Here is a 23,921-nt window from a genome sequence, read left to right as displayed (position 1 = left end):
ATCATTGATGTGGCCGTATCCCTATAGTGCACTCTTTTAAGGTCCTCAGGGAATAGTCCGAGAAGGGCAATAGCTGGGTCAAATGGTGGATCCATTCCCAGCTTTCTCAGGAATCTCCATACTGCTTTCCAAATTGGCCTCACCATTTTGCAGTCCCACCAGCAGTGTACAAGTGTACCCTTTTCCCCACATCCTCGCCAACACTTATTGTTGTTTGACTTCATAATGGCTGCCAATCTTACTGGAGTGAGATGGTATCTTAGGGTGGTTTTGATTTGCATTTCTCTGATTGCTAGAGATGGTGAGCATTTTTTCATATACTTATTGATTTATTGTATGTCCTCCTCTGAGAAGTGTCTGTTCAGGTCCTTGGGCCATTTGTTGATTGGATTATCTGTTATCTTATTGTTTGATTTTTTGAGTTCTTTGTACATTCTGGATATTAGGACTCTATCTGAGGTGTGAGGGGTAAAAATTTGTTCCCAGGATGTAGGCTCTCTATTTACCTCTTTTATTGTTTCTCTTGCTGAGAAAAAACTTTTTAGTTTAAGTAAGTCCCATTTGTTTATTCTTGTTATTAACTCTTGGGCTATGAGCGTCCTATTAAGGAATTTGGAGCCCGACCCCACAATATGTAGATCGTAGCCAACTTTTTCTTCTATCCAACACAGTGTCTCTGATTTGATATCTAGCTCCTTGATCCATTTTGAGTTAACTTTTGTGGCTGGCGAGAGAAAGGGGTTCAGTTTCATTTTTTTGCATTTGGATTTCCAGTTTTCCCAGCACCATTTGTTGAAGATGCTATCCTTCCTCCATTGCATATTTTTAGCCCTTTTATCAAATATAAGATAGTTGTAACTTTGTGGATTAGTCTCTGTGTCCTCTATTCTGTACCATTGGTCCACATGCCTGTTTTGGTACCAGTACCATGCTGTTTTTGTTACTATTGCTTTGTAGTACAGTTTGAACTCTGGTATCACTATACCTCCATATTCACACTTCCTGCTTAGAATTGCTTTTGCTATTCTGGGTCTTTTGTTTTTCCATATGAATTTCATGATTGCTTTATCTATTTCTACAAGAAATGCCGTTGGGATTTTTGATTGGGGATTGCCAGCCCCACTCTTCCCTTCTGGTTTTAACACCTCCCTAAAGTTAGGCCTCTCCCTCACTTCGAGCTTGTTCCTCCTGAGAGACAAGAGTCTACAGTGTCCTGGGCATGGTGGACATCCTCAGCTATATCTTATTTCTGAAAAAGTAGAAGGTGAAATAGGGAATGCAGAGGCCCTTGATTCAAATCCTACCACCACCCCACACCTCATATAAATTCCTTTCCCTCCAGAAGCCTCAGTTTCTCCTCCATAAACTGGAACACAGTCACTCTCAGACCACCTCCCTCAAGTGGGCACCCTATTGGAAGCACAAAGTGATGGACTCTTTTGGACACCCAGGGGTGTGAGATCTGAAGACAGGGCCCAGACCAGGCATAATAGGTGAGGACCCAAGATAAGGAGGTGACAGTGAAGCCATCTTGAACTAGCCAAGCATGTGTGTTCTCATATCCAGAGACAGAAGCAGGAGTGGCAAATCATCATGCAGTCTATGGTCCCTCTTTCTTGTCAATGCAATCAATTGTTGACCAGAGGCCCCCAGAGTGTGACTGTTGGCCCCCAGAGAGTATTGCTTGTCACTAATTGGCTTTTCTTAGCCTCTATAGAAAAGGACCTGCTCATACATGAAGTGTCCCCCCTCCTGTGCATTCATGCTATTGTTCAATTTTCCTTGGTTCTGTCATGGAAGCCCTACCCGCTGCTGCCCATGTGCTTTGGCCAAAATAATGAGTCATCCATAGTCCTGGGTACCAAGGGTTCCCCACATCTCCGCACATTCACACCCACTGCTCCTTCTGCTGACATTAACCCACAGGTTAGAAGCCCCATATTTTTGTCTGGGGCTCCATCGAGGCATGATGGTGCTGGAAGCTCATCTAGCAGTCTTTGCCTCCTTTCACCTTCTTGCTGTGGAAAGTCAACTTGGAGGAATCACAATTGGTTCAAGTTGGTTGTGGTCATCTCCTTTATTTCTGCTAGAGATTGGTTGGGCCAAAGGCTTGTGCTTGTGACCCAATTCTGTCCAATCAGAGGAATCTACAGGGGCTTCTGTGACAGTCCCTCAATAAAGAAAAAAAAATGGCAGGGAAGAAGAGGTCTCCTGGCTTCTGTCTTGAGTAGCAACTGTGCAGATATTAAAGCTGGGGTGGACACAGTCACACTGCAACCATAAGTGTGTGACACCAATGTTCTGTTGATGATGAAGAAGTGGAAGGTTTCTGGGACACTGATGACATTATTGCACTGCCAGACTCAGAATCTCTGGATCTCTCATCACCCAACTCTTCATTAACACCTTACTTTGTTTGACTTTGTAGTCCAAGCCACTATTTCTAGGATTTTCTGGAATTTCAGGCCAACACATTCCTGACTTTAAGGCTCAGCTATAAATTGTGTGATTGTAACTAGTTCTCCAACAGAGTTGACTCTGTCCTCGTTTCCCCACTTCACATATGAAAGCACCTTCACACCCACTGCTCCTTCTGTTGCCATCTCCCCACAGTTCATAAGTGTTACCTGCCTGAATAGTGGTGTCTGATTGCCTTTCTCATTAGGTCTGTGAACACTCATGGTAGGTCTTTGTCTTTTTTTGTCTTTGCACACTAAGCTCATGCACATCAGGCCTTCAGTTTATCTCACAGACTTGCCAACTCCCCACATGGCCAAAAGCCTCCAGCCATCTACAGCCTGTGGGTTCATGTGGTCCAAGGGTTACATTCAGACCCCAGAGGCTTCTGCAGACTTTCAGCATAAGGCTTGGCTCCCTGGGAACCAGAGCTTCGTTGCTGTCAGACCTCACCTCCAGATGCTAATGTCTCATCATATCAGTGTCTTCTGTGTTAGCAGCAGGAACACTGTATCCTGTTCCTCATTTCCTAGGTTGTGCCTACTCATATCCTCCTGTTAAAGGAGATCTGGAAGGGCAGAGAGGAGTGTTCTTCCTCTTTCCAAGTGGGTCCTCTGCTCAGTTTGGAACAGACACCTGCTGTACCAGTGGGAAGCAGGGTTCCCAAGTTCCAGTGGGAGTAGATGTCCCGATGTGTGATGGAGGTAAAGGCTTTTTCCTCCCCAGTGAATGGGGAACTGTCTCTGAGGTTATATGAGAATGACTATGTCATTGTCAAGCAAAGTAAGAGAAAAGTGTGCTGGGTGTGGGTAGTTGTAAAGGTTTTTACATCGTGGAAGAGACTTTGGCAGTGTCCTTCTAAATCCTGTCAGTGTGGAGGTGTGGGTTGGAAGTCCCGCATCACACTTGCTCACTCTGGCCCTGTTTCTTCCTTCTTTGAACCTCAGTTTTGTTCTCCAAAGTGGGGATGTGAGTTGGGTAACTTGAGTGTGTCAGCCTGTGGCAATTCCATGACAGATATTGAATCCATTGGATTTACGGATTAGAATCCTGTGGAAATTTTTTAGAAGTCTTATTAGGTACCAGGACATTTATCCTGGAAGCTAGCCTAAGTCTGTTCTTGCTACTTTAGAGTTCTACATGTAGCCAGCAGATAGCAATGGCCAGAACTCTCTGGATGGACAGTGACAGAAAACTGGATTCTAATTGTCATAGATATGCAAACAAACAAAGAAAGAAGGATTATAAAATAAACTGACATCTAATGGCATATTACAGCAGGTAAAGCTGTACCTGGGTGCTGGATGCTGTTGGCAGGAATCACTTTTCCTGAAATGCTTTCTGCCCTCTTAGTGCTGTATTCTGCTGAGAGCTGTCTTCAAAGTGGCAAGATGGCCACCAACTGTCTAAGCAACCTCCTCCATGGTTCCAACCCTGAGGCCTGGCCTCTGCAACCCAACTGGTCACATGCCCAGACCTTAGCCAGTCAGTGTGGCTAGGGAGGATGGCCATATTAATAGGCCAGATTATAGTAATGAGACCCCCTTCTCCTTGGGAGCTGCTCAACCTGTTTCCAGATGGGGAATCCTATGATACCAGACAGCAGGAGTCAGGGAGGAGCCACTGTGTCCTCTGTTCCTCATTTCCTGGGTTGTGCCTACTCAAACCCTCCTTCCACATCTCACTATCCTCTGTTCACAGAGGAATCGTGGCAGCCCTTCTTCTCTTCCTTATTTTACTATCAAAATGGTCTTATTTTACTTTAAAAATAGCATGATTTCCTGTGTGAAGGTCAGATTTGGGCTTTATTCCCAGCTTCTAGACTTGTTCCTTGTCTGATGCTGCAGTGATTCAGTCAAAAACCTCTCACTGAACACCTACTATATGCTAGGTCCATGCTAGGTGCTGGACCCAGGGATCATCAGGAATGATGACATGATTGGCAAGGTGTTGAGACTCTAAGGAGCGTCCTGAGAAATAGGGAAGACCAAGGCAGATGGAGTAAGTATGAAAATAGTCAAATGGGGTAAATGGATTTGAGAGGGTTCATGAAGATGCAAGGAGATGGGCAGAGACGGACTCTATGAAGGGGTGACAGAGTCTAGAAGGAAGTAAGGGACAGGCCATGCAGCCCTCAGAGCAAAATTGTAACAACAAGGGGAGTTTGTACAAAATTTCTGAAGTATGCACAAGAATGGATTTCTAGTGAACAGTTCCTATCTTGTTAACAGCTAGATAGTGAGTGTTCTGACCTTTGGGACCGTATGCCCTTTGTTACAGCTGCTCAACTCTGTTATTATCACTCAAAATTGGGCATTGACAACACCTAAAGGAGTGGATATTCTCCAATAATACCTCCAATAATACATCTTCACTTGTCATAAAATGTTCCTCTTCTTTTGATTTTCTGTAATTTTATGTATAAAAACTTACTTGGCAGTAGAGAAGAAAGCAGAGATGAGGCTAGAGAAACAGGGGACTTCCCACTCTGCCTTGGGGGCCATCCTCTAGCTATGTGGGCTCCAATATTCCTGGAGTTTCAGGGCTAAGGTGCTTCTGGGTAGTAAATTTTACCCAGGGATACTTCCAAAAAATGAGCTGTATCAGAGCAACCAAGACACTCTCTGTGTGGCCTTCAATGAAAAGCTTCACCTCTGTGGGCTTCTGTTTCCTCATTAGGAAAAGGAGGCACTGGAGGTAATGATCTCCCAGAAGTTACTCAGCTCTTCTGTTACCGGTCTTTGAACATCTCTTTCCAGCAGTGAATCTGACCTTCAGCACCATGGACAGCGAGCAAGATCCTCAGGGGCTGACCTGAGACCATAATCACACCACTATGCATTTCAATCCTTCCCCCTGGCTGGCTACCCCAGGGCAGACAGGGCACCCAGGGCAGAGGATAGGGGCTTTCTGTGTTTATGAGACTGCCCCTCAAAACATTGGTTCCTGTGGGTTTGCCAAATGCCTCTACTACTGCCCATAAAATTGCCATGGGGTTGTTCATGTATCTCAAACTCTCTACTGCAAAGCTTAGGCCTGTGGGTGGGAGATAGGGAGACCACATGGAGGGGAGAAGAAAATTATGTGATGTTCAACTGAGCCCATCCACCATCCAACTCCTTCTTGCTTCTCTCCTCCTCTTCCTTTCCTCCACTCTTCTTTCTCTGTCCCAGTTGAAATAGGCAGTGGATCACAGGAACAGAGACCTCTGATGCACTGGTAGTAGAATGAAGGATGCTTCTGAGGTGTGCCCAGTAGCAAAAATTCTCCCCTAGGTGAGCCCTGTTCCTCTTCCTATTTGAGTATTTGCAAACATGAATCAATTTCCTTGGTCATTCTGTCACTCATTCATCAGTTCACTGAGCTGTTCATTGTCTTATTAATCCATTTTCCCCATCCTTTATTTAGTGTGTGCTTTTTCTCTCTGCTTTAAGCAGAAAGGAGAACAAACAGGGAACAGAGTAGCTGTTCTTCCCAGAAGTCTGGAACCAACACAGGGCTAGGCACCAGATGCCAGATCTGCTCCATTTCTCCCACCATCCTGGGTTACACAGTCCCTCATCTGTTTGTCATTACACATACTTAGTCCTCCATTCTGTCAATCTATAAGCTCTTCTCCATGACTCCTGCCTCATCCTAGCTTAAAGTGCTTTCTATTTTTCCAAAAAATCTGAAATGTCTTTCTAATTTTGCTCACCAAATTCACTCTTGACCATTTACCACCAGTGTTCTCTTCATGGTGGCCAGAGGGATGTATTCAGTGGTTTTCCCATGCTGCCAGAAGATAAGCATCCAAATATAAACATGGTGTGGAGGTGGATTACCGCTCACCCATGCAATGCCCTGGGGTGTGAGGTGCTCTCTGTCAGAGGGTCATGTAGCCCTTCCCCATATTGCATTTAGGCCTGGCAAAGAACTGGCTGAGGGCAAGACAAGAAAATGTGGACACGTGCTGTGAGAACTACTTTTCTTTTTCTTGTGTTATGATGAAGGTACTGTTCCAGGGAGAAACTGCTTGGTCACCTTGAGGCCAGAGTGAAGATGCTGTGCGGCAGAGCCACAGTAGGTAGTAGTGGTAGACAAAGACTACTTGCCTGTTGGCCATAGAATGTAGGGACACTTGCTCCTCAGTATAACCTTTCTGGCTGACTGATACATATGGTCTGTGAGCACATGTTCATTGTCTTATCTCTCATTGGCCCCATTGACCTTTTAACAATTATCCATACTGTCCTTCCTGCCTGAGAACATTTGCTGGTGATTCTCTCTTGGAAAGTTTGTTCTTCTTGCTCAGTTTACAATACACTCATCAGTGAGACTTCAGCCAAAGTGTGACATTCTTAGGAAAGCACTGTCCTGTCTGGCCTGTGTTCAAGGTACCTGGAGTTCACTTTCACTGTTATTACATGACTTTCACTTAAAAATAAGTTCCATAAAGACAGTGATCAGGTAGTTAGTTCAGGCATTTTTGAGGCCCCGCTACATCCCCATTATGTGCCAAATCCCAGGCTGAGGGGCTAGTCATGGGGTGGGTCAGCCATGAACTCTGCTCCCACAAACCCATCTCATAGCTAGGGAGACACACCAGCACACCATTTGAACCCATGTCCACCATTGTAGCAAGTAATGAGCGTGGACATGCCAGACAGAGAGGCTGCCTAGAAGGAATGCCTGAGTAGTTTTGAAGGGGAAGTTGGGGTCATCCAGGTGGAGAGTTGCTGAGCTGGGGTGGGAACTGTACAGCAAGGATTTAGGGTGCACAGTATTTCTAAGGCTTGAAAGAACACAATCTCAGAAGCAGCTAGGACCAAAGGAAACCTCTGGGCACTCTCATCTTAGCATCTTTGCAATGAAGTGGAAGGTGGTGTTTGTGCACACTGTGATAAGCTCTCAGAGGAGCTCTGGGCATAAAGTACTGGTGGCTGGCGGCAGGAAGTATGCTTCTCTCTGGGTGTCCTCTTTTCAGAATGAGTTTTTACCAAGTTCCCAGTTACTTTTAGAGTACAAATAGATCCAGGGACAGATGGTCTGGAATCTACTCTCCCAGCCCTTCACATAGCCTTGGGGAACTGAGAGAAAGAGACTGACCCCTCAGTTACCCTTTCTGCTGTGTCCACCATCAGATAAACTTCCCCAGGCACATTCTTAGTGGCTTCCTACTGTCCAGGAACATACTTCGTGGCTTCATCTTAGAAATAGTGCAGGATGACTGTGTCATCTGAGAACATTCAGGACTTCAAGGGTCATCCCAGGACCTCAAGAGCCAATGCAAGGAGATGCTGAAGGATTGCTTAGTTCCTATTCTGCTTCACTGATATTTCCATGGAGACTTATTCTGAGCAAATAACAAAGTTTATGAATTAACCAGGTTGAACTCTCTTTTGCAGAGGAAGGTCAAGAATCCATGACACAAACTGGGCGTGCTGGCACATGCCTATTTTCCCAGTAGCTCAGGAGGCTGAGGCAGGAGAATTGCAAGTTCAAAACTAGCCTCAGCAAATTAGTGAGACCCTATCTCTAAATGAAAATATAAAAAGTGCTGGGGATGTGGTTAAGTGGTTGAGGGCCCCTAAGTTCAATCCCTGGTATACATATACACACACACACACACACACACAGACACACACACACACATACACACACACACACACACACACACAATTCATGACACATAAAAGGGACAGAGAGGGTAGAGAGGGTGGAGAGGGTGATCTGGTCTATAATATTCCTGCTAAGGGATCATCCTTCCAAGGATGGGGAGTTTATCACTGCCCGAGACAGTCTACATAAAAAGGGGGTTAGCTTCCTGTTTACTCCAACTATCTCTACCAGGGACACTGTCTGAATGCAGGAATCTGAGAGAGCCTGGTTAGACTGAGAGGCAGTGACAGGACTCCTGACTAGGGACTCTGGTTCCTCTAGCATTTCCTCTACTGCTAACCATGTCTCTGGTCAAACAGATGTGAATGGGGCCAACTGGTTAGACATACAGAGTGTTACCACTGCATATAAAGTTCACCTAGGTCATGCCATTGTTGACATCAAATGCCAATGTTAATCTACTGCAAAGAGGCATGATACAGTTTCTTATCTCCAAGAAGAGCTCCGACCCCCTCCCACTTCCTGTATCCAGATAGCAGGAAGGTGCATTCTGGGGGTGGGGAGGAGGTGCACATACAAAGAATCACTGTTTGTAGCATGGGATCAAGTTAAGGATACCTAGGGTTGCCTAAAGTGCCCCGAAGACCAAAACCTATAGGGTGTTTAAAACCAGGCTTCTAAATGACTGAGATACCTGAAACCTCCAAAAATGGACAAACTCATAGAATAAGTTTTTGAGACACTGGGCATCAGGCAATGCAAGACAGAGTTATCTGATAGGTGGGAAATAAACAAGGTGATCACTACCATTTTCCTAGTATCTACCCTGGGGGAGTGTCCAGGCTGCCACCCAGCAAAGAGGAAACCAAGCTGAGCCCAGGGAACATGCTGAGTTGAGGGACTGGGGCTCAGAGTCTGGGAAGACCAGGTAGCAAGAGTTGCCTTGAAGCAGTCACCAGAGAGAACTACACTGCAGAGAGAGAACCTGTACAGGGTCTTTCTCAAGGATTCAGCTGGGTACCGATCAGCACATGCATATGAAAAAACTGACACTTCACAGAAGAAATATGATTGGTTAACAAATATATGGAAAAATGCTCAAAATCTTTAGCAATTAAAGAAATGCAAAATAAAAAGAAAAAAAAACTGTCTGAAATGGGGAATCTTTGGGTAAGCTATCCAAAAGAAATTAGAGATAACACAAGGCCTGGGATCACAGATGGACTCACCAGCCAGCTGGGAAAACTTATAGTTTATAGGACATTTTCTAAGTATTGTAAAAGTCTTGTCCCAGTAATAGAAACTTATTCACCACAACCTGAGCACTTCTGGGGTCATATCTAGCAATTTTGAAAGCAAGACTCTAAAGAGTCAGACTGTTTCCATATGACCTCACTGTGACAGAGCTCAAGAGGATTTAGAGGACACAAAATACCCACCAAGGCAAAATTCACAATGTCTTCAATCCAGTGAAAAGTTTTCAGGCATGAAAAGCAAAAAAATAGGACCCATACACAAATAAAATTAGTCAAAACTGACCCCAAACTGACACTTATGCTAGAATTAGCAGAAAAGCCATTAAAATAGTTATAACTGCTTTCTATATCCAAATCAAGTATCTAGGGATTAAAAATATAATTATAAAAACATTAAAATGATCTAAAAGAAGGAAGAGGAAAAATGGAACAAAGATCCAATGCAACATGTAAAGGGGGGGGAAGTAGATTTAAACCTTAATTCATTTTAATTACTACATTATGCTGTACTGCCTACCAGAGCCACTCTTTAAATTAAAACAGGTTAAAAGTAAAAAGATGGAAAACTATGTCACATTAACACTAATCAAAAGAAAGCTAGAATGGCTATATTAATAGCAGATAAAGTAGATTTCAGAGATATTCAGAATAATACCAGTAATAAGGTCATTCTATGATCATTAAGGGATACATTCATAAAAAGAAAAAGGACAAGCCTAAATCTGTAGCAGATGTCAAAAATACACAGATTCATAGGACAGCAAGGAGGCATACACAAGTCCACAATGATAGTCTATGATTTCAACACCCTTCTTTCAATACTAAATTAAGCAAACACGGACATCACTAAAGATGTGCTACTGACCAGCTTAACCTGATGGACATTCCACCCAACAGAAGCAGATACACCTTCTCAAGTGCTCCTAGAACATGTACCAAGGTTTTCCAGATCCTTATGTGATAAAACAAATCTCAATACATTTAAGAGGACTCATGGTACAAAGCATGTGCACAAACCCCAATGAAATTAAAAATCAATAACAAATATTTCTGAAAAAATAACTAAATATTTGGAAATTAAACAGCAGGTTTCTAAATAACCCATAGGTTGAAAAGAAGTCAAAGGAAAATCTTTTGAACTAAATGATAAATTAAACACAATGTGTCCTAATTGATAGGATGCTAGGAAATCCATACATAGGAGGAAATTTAGAGCACTAAAGGTAACATTAGAAAAGAATATATCAAGTCAATGAACTTAGCTTTCTCCTTAAGAAATAATTATTTTTAAGAGAACAAATTAAATCCAGAGTTGGAACGAGAAAGGAAACATGAATATCAGAAAGCAAATTAAAAAAAACAGAAAAAAAGTAATGCAGGAAATCAATGAAACCAAACTTGCTTCTTTAAGATTAGTAAAAGTCATGTCTGTTAGACAGACAGATCTATAAAAAAGAGGAAAGACAAAAATTACTAATACCAGGAACAAAAACAGTGTGACATTACTGTTATTCTCAGTTATTTATAGTAAAGAAGTATTGCACATTTATGGAAGTAAATCTTTTTAAAACTAAAAGGAAATGTACAAATTTTTGAAAGACATAAATAAGGCTTACTCAATACTACACAGCCTTTTTTTATATCTACCCCAAAATTTGAATTATATTTGAAAATCTCACAAAGAAAACTCCAGGCCTTGATGATTTTACTGGTGTATTCTACCAAATATTTAAGGAAGAAATAATTCTAATTTAACAGAAGCTCTTTCAGAAAATTAGAAAGGAGGGAATATTTCCCAACATATTTTACAGCCCTTAATCCTGATACTAAAATCAAAGTTGTTATAAGAAAAGAAAACCAAAGACTTGAATTCCTTCTAAATGTAGAAACAAAACTTTTGAGTGAAATGTCAGCATATGTAACCTAGGAATGTATAAAAACTTTCTTCCACAAATAAGTGGTATTTATTCTTGAGGTTTAGTTTCCACATGAGAGTAAACTCATTTAATCTCACAAAAAGTGTGCAAGAGAGTTACTAATAGGGAACCTACATATGTGAGATGTGGGAACATAAAGTTAATGGAATAATTCTATAAAGTAGGCCCACCATGCTGACCCCACATATGCTTTCTTTAAAAAAACAAAAACAAAAAATGAAACAAAACAAAAACACTTTACCTGCAGCCCTACTGGGCTAAAGTTCACAGGATATGTTACATTATTCAGCAAACAACCTATTATATGAAGAAGAATTTCAGGCTCAAAATGTTAGGAAGAAGAATACAAGTTACTCTGAAGGGATGGAGGGACTCATAAGACCCTTACATAGACCACATCCCAGAACTTGGGAAAATAAGGATAATCCCCTCTAACCATAAAATCTCTTAAGAACAGGTTTCAGAACCAGTCAGCATGGGCCAAAGTGACCTAGAGTTGTCATGCACAATGAAGACTTGAAAGTATAATATCATGGTGCTGTCTGTCAAAATTCAAAAGGTGGACCTAGGTGGGGCTCTCTGGAAACTTCCTTGGGACCCCTGACAAAACTGGAGAGGAGAGGCACACCATCCTTCTCCTCTCTGAAGTGACTCACTCTCTCCCTTCAGAGTGTCCCCTTTCCCCTTTGTCTATCCCTTTAGTAAATTCATGCCACTATTCTGAGTGACATGTCTGAAATCTTTCTGGCGTGATTGCAGGAATCAGGGTGACAAAGGACTGCTGTGGTTGCCTCAGCATTGTAGGATGGCTAATTCCCTGTAACAGTCACCAGGCCTAATTCCATTTTAGCAATCTAAAGACTATCCTTCCCCAACTACTGATTGGTGCATATTATAGATTATGAAAACTATATTATTTTTGAGGTGTGGGATAGGTATGAAGCCAAAAACAAAACAAACTCTTTATGAATAAAGAATCTTATGCTCTGATTTCAAAACTTATTTACAAGGTTGACCACTATGAGCCACAAAGCTCCAGTTGTGATTGTTATTGTTTTGGTACTGGGGATTAAGCTACATCAACAGTCCCTTTTTTAAAAAATTGAGATAAGGTCTCACTAAGTTACTACAGCTGGCCTCAAATTTGTGATCCTCCTACCTCAGCCTCCTAATTTGCTGGAATTACAGTTGTGCACCACTATATGTGACCCCAATTCATTTTAAAGTAAAGTAATCTTTCTTTGATTTAAGGAATATACACTTGTTACTTTTCCAGATTTACCACAAGATAGTGAGAATGTAATTTTATCAACAAGAAGTAGACATAATTTCAAGTTTCCAATTATGAGGTTGTAAAGTATATTTGGGGGCTCTTTAGGCAAATCCAAAATGGTAACATCACTCTTGCAGAAGAGCTTTTATTTTTTTTCTGATTTTTAAACTCAGGTAACACAAAGAATTGATATTTTAATTCTTCCAGAAATACACTGCAGCTAGTATTCAAGGCCACTTGTAGGTGTAAAGGAGCTACTTTAGACATTTTTTCAAATTAGCAATGTTGAAGATTTTAAAAAATTATAAGTGAATTCAAAGTTTTTATATTCAAACTACTAATTTTATTGATGACCACTTTTCATTCAGAGTATAATAAAATAATCTTATCAAATGTAACAGTATATCACTGAACAATAGGCTAATTAATAACTGAGATTGTACCTTTTCTGGAAATTATTACAATATAAATTATATGGTGCTTCTTCAATATCCATTCACTTGTTACTTTCTTATTCAATCTACATTTGTCTGCGTCTAATGGAATTTTCTTACAGGAGAATGACAAAGTCCCATATTACTGGACACCATTCTCATGACAGGTCTCTATATATTAAATTAATTTTAATCAATGCTATTTTAGTCCTTTCCTTTTCCATGTGTTAAAAATTAAAAATTGAATAAGGATCCTTTAATCAAAAGCATATTCCTTACTTTTAGTTTGCCAATAGCAAATGCAGGACTTCAAACTCTCTGAATACATTTTTCTTTCAGTTTGTGTTTTCTGTTTTAAAAAGTTAGTAATAGATACATTGGGAACGGACCAGAAAATTAAAAAAAAAAACCCATAAGTATGTAAGTATAATTTGGATTTCCTTCAGAATAAAGTACATATGTTTTGTTTGTTCACAACAAACAACTTTAAACTTTACAATTTTTTGATACACTAATAGTTTCACAGAAGAAAATAGCTGTTGAGGTTGACTAAGGACCATAGACCTTTTATCAGGCTGCACATGGCTGATAACCAAAACCCTGGAATATTGGGAATAGCAGGAATTTAAGGGAGTGGAATTGAGGAAAGGCATTTAGACAAATGCATGTTCTATGGAACACAGGCACTTTGTTTAGAAAGGTGCACCTTTGTTTAGAAAGGTGCTATTTCTAGGCAATAGAAAATTTTCTCTTACATTCTCAGATGCAAAGTTATGTTTGACCAACCCACATTAATCAGCCAATAATCAAGCCATGCAGAGCATTTGAACCATAGTAAACTCAGTTTGTCCTAATTTACCTCAGATAGACATATTTACCCTATAATAAACACTCCCTTAAACAATTTCACTTCATCATATCACCAGATTAACAGGCACTCCCCTGGTACAACATTGGTGGCTGCCCACAACCTAGTAAACATTCTCCTATAAGCTTGTGCATTTCTATTTCTGTTGTATTGCTTTGCACAGTTGCTAAGATTTGGCTGAGTTTATTCCCAAATTTATCCTGGTTGAACTTTCTATCAATCTTCCATAAATCAAATTATCTATAAGTTGATAAAATATAAGTATAAAAAAGATTAAGTGCCATTTTAAGAAAACTATATAAAAATAACATCATCATGAGGAAATTGCTCAAATAATTGCTCTATTGAATCGGGTGTGGGTGGACAATTGCAAAATAGATGAAGAAAATAAAGAAACCTCAGATTCTCTAACCCAACAAATGTGACTATGTCTAAGTTTTCATTCCACTTCAAACTCATCAAAATTTAGAATCATTGGTTATTGTTATTGGCAGGGTTATACAAGAAAGATGAAATAATATTGCAATCAATAGACTCTCACTTAAAAATAAAACCTTGACCTGACATATTGGTGAAAGAATATACTTTTTTAAAATTTTAAGTTAAAATGAAATGTTTAAACCACACATAATCTATGATCCATTTTAACTGGTTTTAAAACTAATAAACCAATTGTTAGCCATGACTATATTTGCTGAGGGGATCTCTTGTATTTTATTCAAGCAGGCTTCATTGTATTTCTCTTACAGTTTTATTGAATGACTATTTCAAAATTCTTTTGTGAGTATAGTGAACTGATCTTAAATGATCACTGGAGGAGGAAAATATGTTGAAATTTTTATTTGCATCACTGTGATGGAATGATAGCAATATTTCTCAGGATAACTGGGATTTCTTTTTCTTTTTTTTCTTTTCATTTTTTTTGTCATTGTTGTTAAAGCATGGCTTCAAATGAGTCACCCTCCCCAAAATCATGTCCTTGCTTACAACTTTCAATATTCATTTCATAGATTAACAGAATACGGCAAAAGCAATGCTGTAGAATGACTAGACCGAAGCCTTAAGAAGTTTAGGACCTTCTGCTTTTGCTCAGTTGCTGCCCCAAGATGCTGTGCAAGAAAGGCCCAAGATAAACTCCTTATGGATCTCAACATGTAAAGAGAGAAGTCCTGGAAAAAAAAGCCAGACCACTTTCAAGAGAGGTCACCCAGCTCCATTTTCCCAGCCATAATGACAAGGTGCCAAACACAATAGTAAGTCCATCTGGATGCTCCAGACAGAGTCACAACACCAGCTGCCTGCAGATCCATGAGTGCTCATGCAACACCCCGTGGAACAGAGACAACCTATCCAGTGAAGCCCAGCTGATTGAAGAATTTTGAGTAAATGCATGATTGTGGTTATTTTAAGCCATTCATTTTGAGGGGTAGTTTTCCATGCAACAGTAAGTAACTTTCATAAAACTAAATGGTTAGAAAGCTTTGGAAGCCTCTGGCACATGTTCTAGTGGTCCTGTAATTTCCTGAAATATATAATCATAAGCTATAATGCGCCAGCAATAGTAAAAATAAGAAAGTTTGCCCCACACACAAAAAGGAAAGCTAGCATTCATGTTTGTTGAAGCTTTAAGAAAAGGATTCTGACCTTTTTCTTTGATTCAGGTTTTAAATTAAACCTATACCCTTAGAAGCAGCATTTGCCAGGAGAGATTTTGTTCATACTGCAGAAATAAAATATTCTATGCTAAAAAGAGAAGAGGCAATGATAATTCTGCAATATTTTAAAAATATAAAGTTGAAGAAGCAGAATGTTCAGACATCCTTTGAATACCAGTTTAATATTGTGCCATCTATATAAGTGAGACAAAACAGATTGGTTGGAGAGATAAATATAACCCTGATGACAAATAACTATTGTCTTTGGAATTGATGTGTTCATCATAGCCGCAACAGACATTTGTAAGAACTGATTTCTGATGCTCTCATCTTAGCCTTGCATCTCCCCAATTATTCTCCTGCTATGTGAAAATGTGGGGAACATTAGGAATGCTGCAAGTAAGTGTGCCATTGAGACAAAGGAGAAGGGAGGACCCCCCACCTTTCAAGAACTTGTACAAAACCAGCAATATCAAAGTGAAGACAGTCTTCTAATTACTTGTGTAAATAACCATCAAAATGATGAATAGCCATTGTGTTTTTCTCTCTAGAATGCACTGAAAAGTGACAATTTATTTCAAATTGACCAACATCATTTGAATATTTGCAAGAAGAAGTTCTACGTAAGAATGATATTTTCAAAGCAGAAACGTGTTTTCAGCCTGGTATGAGAAGATAAAATGTTTCAAAAATTACTATGCAGTATATTTGGAGCTTTATTTTTTTTCATTTCTCAAGAGATATGTTTCTTCTAGAAGCACAGTTGATAAAACATGATTTATTTTTATAATTTTTGCAGAGAAAAGCTTAGAGTACCTAACCGGCTTCAATAATCCTATAAAATTAACTGCCAGCAATTTTTGCTCATTTTATATCCTTATTCTGAGCTTTGCTTCAAGGGCTGTTTTGCTTTTCTGTTTGAACCTGATAGAAAAATAGGCTTAGATTAAAAAGGAATTACCAAAACATTTCTTTCTAGCCTATGGTTTTCAAATAAACCTAGTGCTCTTTTTGTTCACTTTAGAAAGGTATTTAAAATGACTAAATGTTAATTGTTAAAGTTAACATCATCTAATATGTGTCCTCTCCAATTAAAATGATTTTCTCTAACAGCTAAAGAAATAAAACATTCATTATAGAACATTTGCAAACAAGAGCAGCTGAAGAAGCCAGTTGCTGTGGTGCATGCCTGTAATCCCAGTGTCTCAGGAGGCTGGAGGATCATGAGTTTGAGGCATGTCAGGGAAAATGAGTGAGACCCTGTCTCAAAATAAAAAGTTTTTAAAAAGGGCTGGGAGTGCAATTCAGTGGTAGAGAACCCCTAGTTCAATCCTGAGTATTGCAAAATAAATAAATAAAAATTTTTAAGAAGAAAAAATCAAGAATAATCTCACATACAGAGATAATCACTATAAATTTTCCTAAAATGTCTCCCAGTGAAAGAATATGAATGTTTAATGAATCTAAAACATATCTTCTACTTCACAGTAGAACATGAAATTTTGATCTGATTTTCCCTTTATAATTTATATTTCTAGTAATTATTGGGAAACTTTTTTCATTATTTTCTTCAGCAGTCCATGTTTTTAGAGTTAGGTTTATAATTAAATTAGGTAGAAAGACAGAGGGCTTTCCCATAGGCCCTGCCCCAACATTTGCATAGCTTTCCCCAATATCAACAGCCCTCATACAAGAATAGTACACAGTCTATATGAAAATATAATTTTAATTTTTTAGTTATACATGACAGTAGAGTACATTTTGATTTAATTAGATAAGTACGGAATATATCTTATTCTAAGTAGCCTCCAGCCCCCAGTCTTTCTGGATGTACACAATGGTGAGATTCACTGTGGAATATTCAGGTATGTACATAGGAAAGATGTCTGATTCATTCCACACTTTTCTTTTCCTATCCCCACTTCATTCCCCTTTGTCTAATCCACTGAACTTCTATTCTCCCCACCCCATTATTGTGGGTTAGCTTCTGCATGTCAGAGAAAACATTTGACATTTGGTTTTTTAGGATTGGTTTATTTCACTTAGCATAATAGTCTCCAGATCCAGCCATTTGCCAGCAAATGTCATAGTCATTATTCTTTACGGCTGAATAATAAATATTCCATTGTGTATATATAGCACATTTTCTTTATCTGTTCATCTGTTGAAGAGCACCTGGGTAGCTCCATATCTTAGCTACTGTGAATTGAGCTGTTATAAAGATTAATGTGGCTTTGTCACTGTAGTATGCTAATTTTAAATCCTTTGGATATACACTGAGGAGTGGGATAACTGGGTCAAATGGTGGTTCCATTCCAAGTTTTCTGAGAAATCTCCATACTGCTTTCCATTGTGTTTGATCCAATTTGCAGTCCCACCAACAATGTATAAGTGTACTCTTTCCCTCACATCCTTGTGAACAATTGTTGTTTCTTGTATTCTTGATAATTGTTGTTGGAGTGAGATGAAATTCTGTGTAGTTTTAATTTGCATTTCTCTAATTGCTAGAGATGTTGAACATTTTTTTCATATATTTGGTGATCTATTGTATTTCTTCTCCTGTCAAGTATCTGTTTAGTTCCTTTGCTCATTTATTGATTGGGTTATTTTTTTTTCTTTTTTATTTTTTTATTGGTTGTTCACAACATTACAAAGCTCTTGACATCATATTTCATACATTAGATTGAAGTGGGTTATGAACTCCCAATTTTACCCCAAATGCAGATTGCAGAATCACGTCGGTTACACATCCACAATTTTACATAATGCCCAATTAGTAATTGTTGTATTCTGCTACCTTTCCTATCCCCTACTATCCCCCCTCCCCTCCCCTCCCATCTTCTCTCTCTACCCCATCTACTGTAATTCATTACTCTCCTTGTTTATTTTCCCATTCCCCTCCCAACCTCTTATATGTAATTTTGTATAGCAATGAGGGTCTCCCTTCATTTCCATGCAATTTCCCTTTACTCTTCCTTTCCCTCCCATCTCATGACTCTGTTTAATGTTAGTCTTTTCTTCCTGCTCTTCCTCCTTGCTCTGTTCATAGTTGCTCTCATTATATCAAAGAAGACATTTGGTATTTGTTTTTTAGGGATTGACTAGCTTCACTAAGCATAATCTGCTCTAGTGATTGGGTTATTTATTTCTTGGTGTTAAGTGTTTGAGTTCTTTATATATACTGGAAATTAACACCCTCTCCAAGGTGAAGGTTGTAAAGATTTTCTCCCATTCTGTAGGCTCTCTATTCATGTTCTTGATTGTTTCCTTTGCTGTGAAGAAGCTTTTTAGTTTGATGCTATACCATCTATTGATTTTTTTATTTTACTTTTATACTTTAGGCGTCTTATTGAGGAAGTCAGCTCCTAGGCTGTCATGATGGAGTGTTGGGCCTACATTTTCTTTTAGCAGGTACAGAGTTTCTTGTCTGATTCCTAGGTTTTTGATACACTGTGGATTGAGTATTGTGAAGGGTAAAAGATAAGGGTTAAATTTCATTCAGCTACATATGAATTTCCAGTTTTCCCAGCACCATTTGTTGAAGAGGGAATCTTTTATCCAATGTATGTTTTTGTTGCCTTTGTCTAGTATGAGCTAACTGTATTTATGTGGCTTTTTCTTCTATTCCATTGGTGTTCATGCCTGTTTTGGTGCTAATACCATGCTGTTTTTAAGATCTGGTATTGTGATGCCTCCTGCTTTGCTTTTCTTGCAAGGATTGCTTTGGCTATTCTGGGCCTCTTATTTTTCCAAATTAATTTCATGACTGCTTTTTTTTTCCTATGAAGATTGTCTTTGAAATTTTAATGAGCATTGTATTAGATCTATATAGCTTCTTTGGCAGTATGACCATTTTGACAATATTTATTCTGCCTATCCAAGAACATGGGAGATCTTTCCATTTTCTAAGGTCTTCTTCATTTTTTTTTCTTTAGTGTTCTGTAGTTGAAAACATTGTTTTCATGCATGGTTGGTTGAAACTGAGGATGGAGAACCTGCGATATATGGAGAGTCTGATTAAGTCCGGGACCCCATGAAAAACGTTGGAGAAGATAATGCTAATTTAGCCAATTCCAAAAAACAAATGCGGAATGTTTTCTCTGATATAAGGAGGCTGACTCATAGTGGGGTAAGGAGGGGGAGCATGGGAAGCTTAGACTAACTCTAGATAGGGCAAAGGGGAGGGAGGGAAAGGGAGCAGGCAGGAGATTAGCAAGGATGGTGGAATGTGATGGACATAATTATCCAACATACATGAAGACCCACACTGGGAGTCAAAATACTTTATATACAGAGATATGAAAAATTGTGGTATATATGTGTATTAAGAATTGTAATATATTCCACTGTCATTTTTTTAAAAATAAATAAATTTTAAAAATAAATTTAAAAAACAGGATGCCTTAGGATTAAAATACTAAGATCTCTCATGGGTAGTAAAATAGAAAAAACTAGCTCTCAGTCTTATGTGGTTAACAGCCACACCAGGGTTAAAAATGAACCAGTCATCAAGGCTAGTTTTAAGATTGTACCAAGAGGTGCGAGTCTGAGAAGTCAGCTTGGCCTTTGAGATTATGGGGCAGCAGAAATGCCACAAACTGGAACCAGACAAAGCAAGACCAGCAAGACAAGGCCTCTGAGAGGGGATATCAGTACTGAAAAATGATATTAGAGTCTCTCCCAAGTGATAAGGAGTAGCTTCAGGTGGCAAGGGGCAAACACATACACATAATAGTGAATGAAATAGCCCATAGTTGCCTTTACCTTATTAACGTGGTAAAATACAAACCTCTAGGTAGAGATTTAAGATGATAATGAGCACATGGTGCATGAAGAAGCAGAACAGAGAAGAGCCAAGCACAATTAAAATCCTACTTTCTCAAGTGATAACATCCAGAGACTGGGACTCTGTATCCTATAGATACTTAAAAGCTCTACAACTTTGTCTTTAGTTTGAGCTGGTCTGACATTCTCCATCATTGCTGTCCCCCTTCTGCTCAAGCAGAAACTGCCAATAGAGAGGCTTGTTCCTGCTACACTGCCTCCAGCAGATCTCAGATAGACGGCAGAAGAACCCACTGAGCCAGTGAGTGACAGGATGATTTAAGGGACTTGAGCGTCCATGGATTTTGGTATCTTTGGGGAATCGATCCCTAGCAGATACAGAGGGGTGGCCTGTATTTGTTATAATGACAAATTTACATTGATACCTCATTATTCTTCAATGTTCCCAATTTACATTAGGGTTCTTTGTGTTGTCCATTCTGTGGGTTTGGACAAATGTATAATGACATGTGTCCACCATTAAGGTATCATGCAGAACAGTTTCATTGCCCTATAAATCATCCATACTCTACCTCCCTCCTCCTCATTCCTTATTCCGTCCTCTCCCTTAACCCTTGGTAATCACACATCTTTTTATTTTATTTGTAGTCTTGCCTTTCCAGAATGGTACATAGTTAGAATCATACAGCCTTTGAAGACTAACTTCTTTCTTTAAATGTGCATTGAAGTTTCCCCCATGATTTTCATGGCTTGATAACCTGTTTCTTTTTAGCTGTAAATAATATTTCATTGTCTGAATGTATCCCCATTTGGGTTTTCATTTATCTACTAAAACACAGCTTGACTACTTCCAAATTTGAGCTATTATCAATAAACAGCTCAAAATACCTATGTGTAGATTTATTTTTATGAACTTAATTTCTCAACTCATTTGGGTAAATATCAAGGAGCACAATGACTTGAAGAACTTGAGCATTCATGGATGCTAGACTGAATTAATAGAATGTCTAGTTTTGTAAGAAACCCACTAACTTCTCAGTACCCTTTTGCATTCCCCTCAGCCCTGAGTGAGATTTCCTGTTGTTCCACATTCTCTCCAATATTTGGTGTTGTCAATTTCTTGATTTTGGCCTAATAGGTATGTAAGGTTACCCCATTGACATTTTAAATCACATTGATGACATGACATGATATCACACATCCTTTCAAATTCTTCTTTTCCTTCAGTGTATTTTCTTTGGTAAGGTATCTGTTAGGGTCTTGGCCTGCTCCCCCCCACCACTGGATGTTTATTTTCTTACTAAGGAAGAATAGGAGAAGATGGCAAGATCAATTTATTTATTATAAATGTAAATATGCAATGAAATTTTAAAGTCTCACATTTTCACTGGCAATAAAGTCCCATCTCATTTTTTTTCCATCTAATATAACTAAAGAGGTAGAATGTTTAAATTGCTACACAGTGTCTCCACATTTAAGTGTTTCTCAGGCTATGGGGCCTGGAGTACACTAGATTGTGTCATTAGTGATTTAAAAAATATCCTGAGAACTTGTCAGAATATTTTTGACAACCACCTCCTGTTTACAACTGACTGCTATTTCTTTGTTTCTTAAAGTATAACTACAGTCACTTTTATGTATAAAGAACTAATACAAGCTAAAGTTACCACATTCAATAACAAACTTCAACACTGAGCCAAAGAGTTGGATTCTAAGAGCTACACCCTCTCCAAGGGTACACTCATTGTCAAGAGAGATGAACAAAATACACACCACATACTGGATGGAGGAAAAGTAAAATAAACAGTGGTCTGAACAGCATAAACAGGTCTCATGCCCTGATTTGGGGACAGTGAAAGATTTTTTCCTGCTCCAAATGTGGGCTTTCAGGAAATTAGCATGGAAGTACCATAGCTAGGCATTGTGGGCAGGGTTGAAATTCTAAACTGAAGATGAAGGAGAAGGAGAAGGGAGGAGGAAAACAAAGAATAATCACTAGGAATCTATTTTGCCTCATGTTTTCACTTGTGGCTTTATGAGTTTAGATTTGAAGTGGTGCATTTTCTCTATCTAAACCAAGACTTCCAGAGTAAGTGAAGATGTGAATTATTAAATATGACTATTTTGAAAACTGTGGAAAGAAGCTGTGCCCATTTGAGCAAGCATGCTAACTTCATTTAAACAACATGCTATTAGCATAGAAGAGTCTTTGTATGTGCCAGAGGCAGGGATGGAGCCAGGGAAGGGCACTGTCATCTTACCTGAAGGGCACTGGCATCTCTTCCAGGAGCACAGATTATAGTCCTAAGGACACATCAAACAATTAGGGAAACACAGAACTGTCCAAGTATTAGGCCAATTTGGGTTCTCTAATTTAGGGTACGGTGGGTAGAAGATTCACTGACACTGCTGCACAGCCAGAGGCTGCAGAGGACAGCTGTAAACACTCCCCTGTAGAGGGAATTCAGTGTTAAGTGGATCCCTTCTTCCTTTCATGCCTATCTATCTAAAAGTGTGTTGTGTTTGAATATGAGATGTCCTCCAAAAGCACCTGTGTAAGATAATGCAAGAATGTTTACAGCTGAAATAACAGAGAGCTGTAACTTAATCAGTGAATTAATCTGCTTGAATGGATTAACTGGGTGGTAACTGTAGGCAGTCAGGGTGTGCCTTTATGGTTTATATTTTGTCCCTTGAATCTCTCTCTGCTTCCTGGTTCCATGTCCTGAGCTGCTTTCCTCTCCAGGCCCTTCTGCCATGACATGCTGCCTCACCTTGGGCCCAGAGCTATGGAGTCAGCTGACCAGGGACTGAAACTCTGAGCCAAAATACACTTTCATCCTCCACATTGTAGTTCTCAGGTCTTTGGGTCACAGTGACCAAAAGTGGACTAAAACAAAGAGGGAGGATTTTTAATCAAGAAAAAGTAGCCTCAGTTGATAAATATGAGCAAAACAAATCAAAGGATTAAGTTATTTTTATCAACAAGAGTAGCCTGTAGTCACCTCATCTGCAACTAACAAATTCTACAGAGTAATCTTACTCTCTGCTTTCTTAACTTCATCATTTCCCCCATTCTAATTTCATCCACTACTAGAATGCATTTATTGCCATATATAAAAGTTCAAGGCCTCTTTCCTCTGCATTTTTGCTTTGGTTTGCACAAATCTCAGAGATTCCATGTTTGAAAATAAAACACATTCCAGGTCTAGAGGCTGTGCAGGGGACTTGTGAAGACCTCAAGGACCAATTATGGTGGGGGGTAAAGGACAGTTGGGTGAGGTGATTATCCCATGCCTGGCCTGGACACCAGGTGAAGAGTACAGTTCTAAGTATCAGGGGAAGAGAGGAAAAGGTACAGGCATCTGTAAGCCCTCATCGAACTATTAAAAGGGGGAAATTTCTGAACAGAGACAGTTTGGTGATGTTAAGTTTCAAGCATTTCTCTGGTTTATGTGATGGGTACAGCCATCCCATAGCCACAGAACCACGTGCCAAGTGCTGGGCTCAGGAGAGCTCCTGCCCTCGAGGAACTGACGTGGGCAATTATGACATGGTTTGTGAGGACAGGTAGTCCAGGTCTCACTGGAGCACAGAAGGGGATGTGTGACCCAACCGTGGGCCTCAGAGAAGGCTTCCAGGAGGCAGTGCCTGC

This window comes from Ictidomys tridecemlineatus, chromosome 6 (genome assembly GCF_052094955.1).
Source record: "Ictidomys tridecemlineatus isolate mIctTri1 chromosome 6, mIctTri1.hap1, whole genome shotgun sequence".
In the NCBI taxonomy this organism is placed as follows: Eukaryota; Metazoa; Chordata; class Mammalia; order Rodentia; family Sciuridae; genus Ictidomys; species Ictidomys tridecemlineatus.
This window is presented reverse-complemented; position numbering follows the sequence as displayed.